The sequence below is a fragment of the Tinamus guttatus genome, unplaced genomic scaffold (assembly GCF_059628265.1).
Source record: "Tinamus guttatus ecotype Peru unplaced genomic scaffold, ASM5962826v1 Tinamus_guttatus_pri_ptg000213l, whole genome shotgun sequence".
NCBI lineage: Eukaryota > Metazoa > Chordata > Aves > Tinamiformes > Tinamidae > Tinamus > Tinamus guttatus.
This window is the reverse complement of record NW_028288747.1, coordinates 6,135,884-6,147,783: the sequence shown is the minus strand read 5'-3', so window position 1 is coordinate 6,147,783 and position 11,900 is coordinate 6,135,884.

The window sequence follows — 11,900 nt, the reverse complement described above, 5'->3', positions numbered from 1 at the left end:
GCCTTGTGGTTCCCACATACTTGATTATTTCACTATATGTTTCAAAGGATCAGAAGATTCACTAGGTTTTGCTTAAGGCTTCCCCACACTTGATATATTAAGTAGCTGTGATCAACCCTATTCTATGTCCAGTGCATATGAAATTCTACTGCACAGTAACTGTGAAATAAAATGGAAACTTCCAGGAAGCATCAGGCTTTTCTGCACATTGATATTTTGTGTGCACTAACACAATGTACAGCCCCCCAAAATGCCTTGAGCATGGACAAGTGCCCGGGCAAGCAGTCTTGGTGCTGTTGTTCCAAAATGGGAAGAAAGATGCAGAAATCTAGGAAGATGCATGAAAACCCTGGCTGAGAAAGGAAATGGTTGCCCTAACCACTAGAGAGCAACAACTTGAGTGTTGCCATATGGGAGCATGCTGAGATCAGTGGGCTTAGTGACATCCGGTTAATAATATTAAATCAACAGTCAATAATATTAAGTAATATTAAATTTTAATAGTATGAAATTATAATTGTTGGACTGCCCAAACATAACTTGGGTGAAAAAGAACAAAGTCACTGGTCTTGCATCCCTTGTATAAGGATTCATCCTAGTCTTGCAACTTGTATAATTACCTATAACTCTCAGCCAGTTTCTCAGCAGGTGCAGATTCCTGTAGTTTATTCATCCCATAATTCCAGTCACATCAGATTTGGCAACTGTTTGTTAGCCAAGTAATCAAAACTCACAGGGATTTAAGAAGCGGCATATTTTCATATGATGGGATCAGGCCCACATATGTACAAATTGCTTCACACACACCAACTAAATTCACAGATTCAGTCTTGCAATTAACATTGTAAACTGACGGCTTAGTTTTCCACACTTCTACATAAGGTTTTTAAAGAGTTTGTTTTAGCAATAGTTCTTTGAAAGCGTACATCCATCCTCTCTGGTAATATGTGAAGTTACAGCTGTGTTCAAGCAAAGCTCAAAAAACTCACTCTTGGAGGACTGCTTTGAAAGTCATTTCTCATACTGATTTCTCCACCTGTTAAAGCATTTACCCTGCTTGTTATACAGCTATTTAAATACATTATTCAGAAATGTACTTGTAGGCACAATAATTAAAAGTGAAGGGAGAGACCACAACTGCTGATAATCATTTATACATAATGAAGTAAAAACATTCTGCATTTAAAATCTTACAAATTACAAATCTTAGTCCATGTTACAGATGAAAACAATCACATAATTAGCAAACATTTTTGAGCTGCTGATACTAGCAGATCCAAAGAGATAATATGTCCTGAGATGCTTCCAACACTTTTCTCATAATACCAGCATTACCTAATAAAGCAAGCAAACTCGTGCAGGGATTCCTCTCCCCAGAGAAACCTTAATCTCAAATAATAGACATGTAATTGATTATTGTACCCCATTTTAGAATGATAAAACCACTGGAGCATTTTCAAGTTGAAGGTGCAAGCTCTTAACAGCTGAAAATAAAGGATCACCCTTTATTTTAGTAATATTGAGGTTTATAGGCAGTTCTTGTGAAACTTGGAAACTTTATCCATATGAGGTTACTCATACACTCTTCCAAGATTACATTTGGAATGTGCACTTGTATTGCTGTGCAGAAAAGTCTTCTCCTATAGCTACTTAATGGCAGTTCTAGAGAAGTAGCTTTGAGCATTTTTCTTTTGCACTGTGTCTGTGCCTGGGCTTTCTTTATGGGCTACTCAGGCAATCCAATGTTCAAATTTTTCCTGAATGTCATCTTTTTTGAGTCTTTCAATAACAAACTACTAAACAGACTTCACAATATATTAAAAAAAAAAACTCTATGCTACAAACATACTGAGCTCTTAACATGTTTTCTTGTTCTTGAATTCTGGAGACAGTAAACCAGATAGAATTCAGATATTGATTTCTGCTTGTGCAGTGGCAGCCAAGAATTGCAGTCCTTATACATACAACAATAATAAGAGCGAATCTGTCTGCCAAAAGATCAGCTAATTACTTGAAAAGATGTTTTCTCCTACTCGCTTTCTTAAAATTCGAACAGGTTTTAAAGATCATATTCATGCACAAAGTTTGCCTTGTGGTAATCCGATGATATTACATAAATCAACACCCAGTTTCCTCTTGTGAATAAGCATTTAAGATCTGATCCATTCTTAGGCCTCAAGAATAGTTTTGTTCATATGGCCACACAGTTTTATAGATTTAGAAACTGCAGATTTGAGTTTACGGTTTATTAACAGACTAACACAGTATCATAGCAAAATAGCTAGATCCGTCTGAAGCAACATTCATAGATCTTAGTGTAACTGTGTACCAGTTCTGTGGCCTTCAAATAAACATTGCTTTTAACCCAGTACTTTAGAAATTACCCCAAACTCCTTCTTCCTCCCTCAAAGGTACCTTCAATGTTTACCTTTACCCTCTGGACAGAACTCAAAGTAGTTAAATCTTCTTAAGCTGATGCAAGGAATTCCAGAGCCCTTCCCAGACTGTGATTGTTTTTGCTATTAAATTCTGTAGCGCTGAGGTTACATCTGCTATGAGTCAGTGGGCAGGAATGTTACGAAGGAGCTGCAGTTATCGAGACTCTAAATTGCAACATAAGACGGAGAAGATGGTGATGCCGTGTCCAACCCAGCACTTCTGAAACAAAAAAAAAAAACATAGACCAAAATAATAGAGGATCAGCCATTCTTTTTCGTTGCTGTGATCCAGGAAATTGCCTTCAGCATATCACTCAGCTGTATACTTCAGCACATTCTAGAATCAGAGACTAAATCTCTCAAGCTTCAGACATAAACAGAGAAATTAACTGACTCAATTTAGAAATTAAACACATTCACACAATATACCAAAAGTTATATACTAGAGCTGATAGAATAAAAAGAAACTCACAAAATAACAAATACAAAAGTGCAGACAAAGCCAAAGGGAATATAAAAAAGAGCACAGAATCCTATTTGATGTAAGCCAGTACATTTTAGCCAAATTGGAAGGCAGCCAGAAGCACATATTCCCAGTGATTAGGTTAGAACGAATTTCCTTTATTTGTAAGTTTTTTAGAGTCAGATGAACGCATCAAAGACTTATTTAAAATGTAATGTTTAGATTGCTTGTCTTATTTCTATGCTGGCTCCTCAAACAGTTTAAAAAAATGAGCATGCTTATAGGAATGCTTCTGTGAGGAGTGAACTCTAAGGAAATACCAACCAAAAGCATAAGTGCTGTATATCACAAATATAAATACTGACACGGTCAACACATTTTAAAGACAAACACTTGATGAACATTTCCTTTGATTACTTTTAGGGGTGCTATCTTTTGCATGGCAGTCTTTCTCTACGCTAAATACTGAAGACCAACTAAAAAACTTCAAATGCTGAAATTCAAATATTCAATAAATGTAATAATTTACTCATGAATAGCCTACACCACGAATCATTCAAAGGTGTATTCCAAAAGACATTTTTACAGAGAAATCTGCAATGGCTGATATAGTTCACAAGAAGAGAGATAGCTGTTCATAGTGTGGCTCTTAAAGGATGCAGGTAAAATGTGACCCAGTAGGTGGACTCTGAATCTGGAAAGTGGAAAAAAGAGCCAGCATTTTAAACTCAGATTAATTAAACAATTAATTAAAGGTTACTAGTGGATTTTCTATCATTTAAAAGAAGACTAGATGGCTAATCATATACAGATTACTAACCTCAGAGAAAGAATTACAGAGACCTGTTATGCAGGATGTCTATAGGTTATACATCATTACAGTGATTTTGCAAGAATAAACACATCAAATATAAAATCCTCAAAGAGCATACAAATGAAAGCCATATAAGCACAAAAGGAAAAGAGAAAAGCTTTTTCTCATACCTACTGGATGCAGTAAAAACTGAAAATTGGCAAATGCCATAGACATCAATGTGGCCGCCTAAAGACCTGTCTGTTCACATGCATCTTGCTCATATCTGTTACTCTTTACAGAGTTTTCGCAGAAGTGAAGCAAAATATGGCGAGTATCATGAACTACTCTCATCATTTTTGACAAAACTATGTATAAAGAATAAAACGCTGTTCCTCACTTCTACACTAGACCAAATATCTGTTTACATCTTTCCATAAGCAAGTCCAGATCAGTCAGTAGCATTAAATGCATCTTATATCTCCTGTGGATGTTTAAAGAAAGCATTTAGCAATAAAAAGCAATGGTCTTTGTTCTCATTATTGGTACTTTCATGCAAGTGCCTCCTAGGGTCTTTTTATCTCACAGACATTTAAGAACTTTTAAAATTAGTGAACACAAGTTAATGTTTTTTTAACACCCTTTCAGCATTAAGATGCAAAAGAAGTTGCAAGCACAAAAAAGCTTTAATGGTACACTGAACTATCAAGAGTTTTTCTCTGGTAAGCTGCAATCCAGGTATAAAGCACCATTTATAAAATGTGAAGATTTATATTTTCACATGTGTATGATTCTTGTCCAGGAAAGTTTTAAATCATGTTTTGTTTCTGTGTAGAAATATGGAAGGGTCAAAGATTGTATAACCACAAAATGGTAACTCTGTGCTTGCCAAAATGTATTTTGATTCCATCTGTTATGAATTAATTTGTTTACACTCTTCTCTGCATTGTTTTAATTTGTGGAATGCTAAGGATAAATAGAAAATAAGTAATGGACTCTTTTTCTAGGACTGTCGGAAATAGCATTTTTGAAAATATTCTTTCAGCACAAGGGAACATTAATTAGTCTTTCACATATGCTTAACAAGTAACTATAATAAAAAGACCTTATCTTTAAAAGGAAAATGTTTCTTGGTTTCATAACCTAGTCACCAAGTCTTTTTCCAAGTCTGAAAACTGACAGAACACAGCCGTAATCCAATCTAAGCCAACCTCAGATGTATGCTTTCTTCTCTGTTATGTCCATAGTTTTAGAGGGAGCTTCCTTTCCAAAATGATGTGCAGAATTTTTTACAGACTAACTTAAAAATGACTGGGTATGTTTACAGGAAGCTCTTCTTAAGTAGTTATCATAATTGACAATGTGCCAGGTACCAGAATAATACTGTATCCTTCACGTTGTAAGCATATTCCACAGACAATTGCCTGAGAGGTTCACACACATCTGCTATGGGTGTTTGCATAGCTAATTGACACATTAAAAGGTTTCCAACTTTGCAGGGGAGACTACTGATGAAAGTGAGTGCAGCTCTGTCAGCTTGAGTGGAGATACTTCAACAGTTTGCCACAGTTTGCCTGTATTTGTTAAGAGACAATCCACATTTTCAAGAGAGTAAAGTGATTGAAAAATGACATGAGACTTGGCTAGCGGCTTGTACTGCTACAAAAAAATTTCCCCACAAAGTTTTTGAAATTTAAATATAGGTAATAATTTAGAGTCGCACATAAAAAAACAAAATATGTTGTACTTACTTTTGTATTAATAGGTTCTCAATGCTCTCTCTCTCTCTCTCAAGCCACTTGCCTTTTCAGGATTTATTTGGCATAATCTATACCAACTTAACAGGAGTGCAGTTTAATTAAATGACTACACCTCAGGTAAGATCCTGGACTGTTTCCTTTGTACATGAGCTTGCATCAAAGTATTGAAATAGCTACTGAACAAGATCAAGCTGAAGTGAAACACTCTTGACGGTACAAATTCCAAGAGTTAATGAGATGTTGATAATAGATCTCCTTGATGAAATTCTGGTTGTTCTGGTTATTCACAGGAAAGCACATGAACACCTGTTCTACTGAGCATAAGGAAAATCCACACATGTTAGCAGTACTGTTGTTCACTGCTGCAACTCTCTGCTTACTCAGCAGTCTACCCAAAGCTCACTTAATTTTCTCAGGGTTACTCAGGACAATAAATGCCCTGATGATGCCAAATGACTAGCAGAAAAGGACCTCCTATTTATTCTAGAAGGACAGAATAAAGGACCTTGATCTTTTTAACATATTGCTCTAAGATGTATTGCTCCAAGATATAAAGGTGTAACAATAAAATCCAGGCTTTAAAGAATTCACTTCCATTTTGCATGGTATTCTAAGACCAGATACATAATTAAGATATATGATAGAGAAATCAGTAGAAGCATTAATTAAAATGGATGAAAAGAACAGCAAATTCAACATCCTTAGACTGCTTTATCACATTCCAAATTTCATATTTGGTAATAGCAAATCCTTATCCTTATGTCATCAGCAAAAACAGAATTACCAAAATAATTCTATTAGAAATGTGACGGAAATATTTAGATGATAAAATTATTAAAAACACTTCAAAGGTACTCTAATTTAAATCCTTGTATGGTCCAAGGATGTATCAGGTCGCAATACTTTTACTTAAAATACATATATGACTACTTAAGAAAAGCAAACATCTATTTTGAAATCAGAAGTTGTATTTTCATGTTTTGACTACAGCCACTTACACCTGAAATCTGTCATCCAAAAAATGTCTAACGACTAAAATGTGTAAGATGATAATAATTTTGCAAATACCTGACATTTGGAGTTCTTTGACATATCTGCAAGTAAATGTGAATAAAAGATGGGAATGTTAAGTCAAACAACACGCACAATTTCATTTGACACTTCGTTTTTAAAAAGTGATTTTATTGAACTGTTTGCATAGCACTATTAGACTTCATGTTACATCAGTATAATTACAATGAACTCAGTACAACATGCTTTATTGCCGGAGGATGAAATATAGTATCACATAAAATTAATTAACTGTGTTGCTACAGAACTTGTCATAATGACTTTTGCTACAGAGAGCCAGCATGTACAAGGATGTGACAGTAAGATCATGTAATTTTTAGGAAAGTTCAGTTTTCTGGATCAGATGTTGGCAATCAGAGTCTACAGTGCATATAAAATGATCTACAATTTCATCAGATTGCTTCAATTTTAGAAGTATGAACACAGATGGAAAAATAATGAGGTGGTTTTGAAGACTTCATTGTAGCTTTTATGTGCTAACTATTCCAATGTTTACGTTTTTGAACAAAATCGAAGCCATAAGGTGAAGAGAATGCAGTGTTACAAATGTGCAGAAATGATTGCTATCACGTACTTTTTCATTTTCCAGCCACAGAGGAAAAAAGCACAAAGGACCTACAACTCCTTCCTCTTAGAATGGAATCTCAAATAGTGGCACAATATCTTTCCTTCTTTAGATTCACAACCAAGGGAAAAAAAGATCTACTTATGAAATGGAAAAAAAAGAAAAGGAATTAAAGGCTGATGCTACTCACTTTTCTGAGGAATCTGCAAACATGCTTGTTTAACTCAAATTTGTTATTTCAGAAGAGCCAAACTATTTAATTTCTTCTTGGAAACAAAAGGAATAAACTGAAGATGTTACTGGACTGGAAAAAAAAATAAATAGATGAGAGTAGATCGCTACGAGTACAATGTATCACAAATAATGCTGAACTAAGCAACAAACATCATTCAGGCACCATTTTTCTAGGTTGTTTGTGAAAATGGATCTGATATTAAGAATGAAGTAGTATTTGTGCATTTGCACATTTGTTCATTTGTGCACTAACCTCTTTGCTATAGAGGTCTCCTTTAAAATGGTTTTCAAAGTAACCTCTAGCAGAACCTGACTTAGAAGGGCACAGTGAGAAAATCAGGGCCTAGGGAGACAGAACAATAGTGGACGCTCCAATGTTTTGATTTTGTGAAATGAACATACTTAATAAACCCAAACTGCCTATGCCTTGCAGTTGAAGGGGATTTCATTTTCTGATGAAATTATTTTGAATACTTCATGGAGAATACTTCACTTCCCACAACTACCTCATTTTTTTTACCACTAGATGGTTTGATATGACCCACTACTTTTTTACTAGAATGTGCTTATTGCTTGATTTGGGGTTGTTAAATGCCTGTGCCTCAGCATTACGCATGTAAATTTATTATTAGATGAAAGAGGCCTGGACTGACATTTATCTTGCTGAACAAATCAATTCAAAGCTCTTTGCTATGGCCTTGAGAGGAAGATGTCTTTTCAATTTAGTGTTACAATAAGGAGTAAACACTAGCTTTAACATTGTAGCCTATTAGCCACTGCATGGCCATATTTTGGTAAACCAATCATTTTTAGCCAATTTCTTTCTTTTTCAGAAAAAAAAAAGAGCTTAGATGTGATGAAATCAGAAAAAAAAAGTGAACAATGACTATTTGAACTGAATGTCCTATTCAACAGTGCCTTTGTTTCAGGACCTTTAAAATATTCCTCCCAGGACCTTTAAAATAACTCCTCCTTTAGCCTTTTCATTCTTGGTTAAACTTTTAGTCCTTATTTCTTATTGTTTATAGTCCTCATGCTCCTGTATTTTGTTTGCTTCCTTCCCCTTGCCTTTTATCACTCTCTGGAATAATAAATTAAAATTAACTTCTTGATTAGCAGATGTACAAGGAAAAAAATATGCCATGCCTCTGACATAGCATTCAATCTAATTAAAATTGGCTCCCTCCAAGGTTTCAGTTCAGTTTCTGTGAGTGTGCATTCATCAGCATGTCTGCTGAGGCAGCGTTTATAACAAAGCTCTTTGTAGTAGGAATTATCCAATAAAATATTGACAAACACCAAAGCTTGTTCAATAGTTATGGATAATATAGAGGCTCCTTAGTGTCCATCTAGACCTTCCCCCATAAATATGTGTTTATCTTTTTTAACTGACAAGGCATTCTCTAACCCATATTTGATTTGGCTCACAGAATCCTTCCAAAATCCTGGTTCATGTAATAACAGTGCAGAAACACCTTCAAGAAAATAATGCTTCTTGTGATCTACTCTAAAGCTCTTTCATGCTTATGAAAGTGGAGTTCCCTACCCCACAATGAAAATAAAAACAGCTTTGAGGAGCTATTAGTGATTCTTTTTTTCTGAAGCACTAATTTTAACCTTTTCTTCTTCCTTTTTTTTTTTTCCCAAGACAATTCCAGAAGGGATAGAAACATGAAAACAAGGGGAAAAAATAAGTCACACTGCAAATGTCAAGCAAGAATCAGAATAAGGGTTCTTCAAACTACAAGGAGAGAGCTACATATGGCACCTTGTTGTAAGGATGAGAAAATACACAATTATGACACATAAGAGACTACAGTGAAGAAATAGTTCCTAAGACATACTGGAATCTATTTAACTTATAGCTTTTCCTTAACAGTGTTCCACATTTTTTTTTGCATAAGAAAACTTTTTTTTTCAGTAAGTGATAGAAGTAGCTGTGTTTTAGAAATAAATTACAATAACAACAAAAATTAGCAATTGTATTAAGGCATTAATTTTCTTAAATTCTGCCTCCACCTGCAGGCCAGTTGGCGGTATGGCACTATGATAATACAATCAACTTGCCAACATCGTGAATACACTGCTGGATAGAGCAGGTATCTGAGGCCAAGAGAAAATAATATTAGTTAAAAGCATTTTAAAAAAAAAGTCTAATAAACTAACTATTAGCTCTAGAATCATACCCACTCACTACATATAGAGTGTCCATACAGATTCTTGCAGATTCTTTTCAAAGTGGTTTCAGCTATGGAAATACGCTCATGCAGCCCATGGTAGAAATAGGAGAAAAACATCACTCTCACAGGCAGTCTCCAACTCAGTCCTTTTGCATGCTGAACCCCATCCAGAATGACTTCCTTGTTGTTGGGAGCATCTGCTGGAGAAAACAAAGACAGTTTTACTGAAACCTTCGTATTCCACAGGTTTTTTGAACGTTTTGTCCCTCCCCCTTCTGAAAGAGAGATGGATCAACGCATTGTTGAAAACAACTTGTGTCATTTTTTTTTTCTTGAACAGAAGAAATGGGCATCAACAACAACGCGGGGGGGTTGGACTATATTTTTGTGTAGTATCAGTAGAAGTACCCAAGACAATATGAACATATGTAAATATTTAACGCTTACACCTTAGCTCAGTGTAATTTAAATCTTTAAAACATTAACTTGTTTTTCCTGTTCCTACAATGGGACCTCCTAATGAGTGAAATATAAGCTACATGAGCTTTATGGGAAAAGACATTGAAAATGCTGAGTGTACTGTGTCAGTTTAGCCCTCTGAGGTCTAATAGCAAGATAAGCTACAAGTTTATGGGTCTGAGCAAGGTCTGTAAAGCAAAGTATGACTGCCACCCACAAAGAAGAAACAACTATGAAGGAAGGAAGAAAAGGAGAGAAAGAGGGAGAGAGAGAGAGAAAGAGGGAGAGAAAGGAAAAAGAAAGAGGGAGAGAAAGATCCGGAAAGGACCCAGGCCTGCACCCACTCTCCACTCCTGTATTTTCGGTTGTGACCAGGAGTTAAAATACCGGTAGGCAGAACCGGCCTCTGTAATCGGATACTGCTTTAAATAAAGAAGGGCTCCGATCCCATCCGGTGCTCGTGGCTCTGACCTCATGCTTTTACCAGCACTTCTCTAAAGAGTAAAGTCATTTTTAGGGTTTATCAGGGTAGGGCTGCTTCCGTGTTTATTTTTCGAGCACGACGAGCGCGGCGCCCCGTACCCACGGGTCTCCAAGGGCAGCACGGCTGCTGTCACTCGGGCGTGACTAGAAAACTACATGTTCCAGCATGCACCGCTCTCAGACAGACCTGGAGGCAATCCGCTCCTCGCGCGCTGCAAGCTGGGACATGTAGTTCCAGCCGCCTTCCGACGGCCTGCAGGCTTCCCGCCCCCGCTCGCAGAGAAGCGCGGCAAGCGCCGCGGCCGCCGCGTCACGTGGCGCGGCGCGTAGGGCGCCTGCGCGGTAGGGCACGGCGGGCAGGCGTTACCAGGTAACCGTGCGTGTTCCCCCCTCGGCCCCCTCCTCCCGCGGAGCAGCCCCAAGATGGCGGCGGCGATGGCGGCCGTTGAGGCGCGGTGCTGAGCGCCTAGGCCGCCGCTCTGAGGTGAGGCCCGAGGGGCCGAGAGGGAGGCAGGGCCCGGTGACTCCGCAGCCAGCGGGGGGCGAGCCGAGGGGCCTGCGCGCCCCTGCCGAGGGGGAGGCCCGGTAGCGGCGGCGGGAAGGGGCTCCAGTGCGGCGGCCCTGCGGCGGGGCGGCGCTTCCCCTGGTGTCTTGCGGCGCGGATCCAAAAACACTCTTTTTTTTTTTTTTTTTTAATATATATTGCCTCGTCCGGTCTCTTATAGCTGCTTCGCGGCTTCGTCCTCCCGTGTAGCCTGTCTTTTCAAAAGCGTTCGCATGTGCCATGTGCGACCTGGAGTGCTTTTCCTGAGGTCTTGCTCTTGGGGTGGATGCTAAAGGAAAATGAATGACCAAAGCACAGCTCTGCTATGACAGAGCCATTAAGAAAAGTATATGTGTCTTAGGCTTGTAGATCTGTTTGCTATTTGTATTTCTGAGCGATTAGGATGTTGCTGTTGCGTGCCATGCTCTATGTGACCACAATCATACTTACGATTTTTTTTTTTTTACTATAATCTTATCTATTATACTTGGTTATTGCTACTGCATGAAATATGCTTAAAAGGCTTTTCCTAATTCCTTGTGAGTTTTTTTTTAAGTGCTTGTACAGAAGCACCAAGCTTTCAGGTATGCTAGTGGCATAGAGATTGCTGATGCCCTGGCAGGAGCAAAGCAGTACAGTACGATGATACCAAAGCTTTTGTAAGAGGATTTCTTCTGAAAATTGCTGGTAAAATGAAAAGTAAGGAAAAAAAGCATATTAAGAGGAGGAGAGTGAGAAACTTGATTAAAATTATTGAAGATTGTAATGACTGTTGCTATGTCGGTCACTATGTGAGGAGTTACTTCTGTTAGAATAGTTCCCCAAGATCTTATGAAGGGCTTGCTTTAAATTGAAAAGATTCTTAAGATGAAGTTGCAGGAAGCAATCAGGATACTGGTGTTTGGGGCTA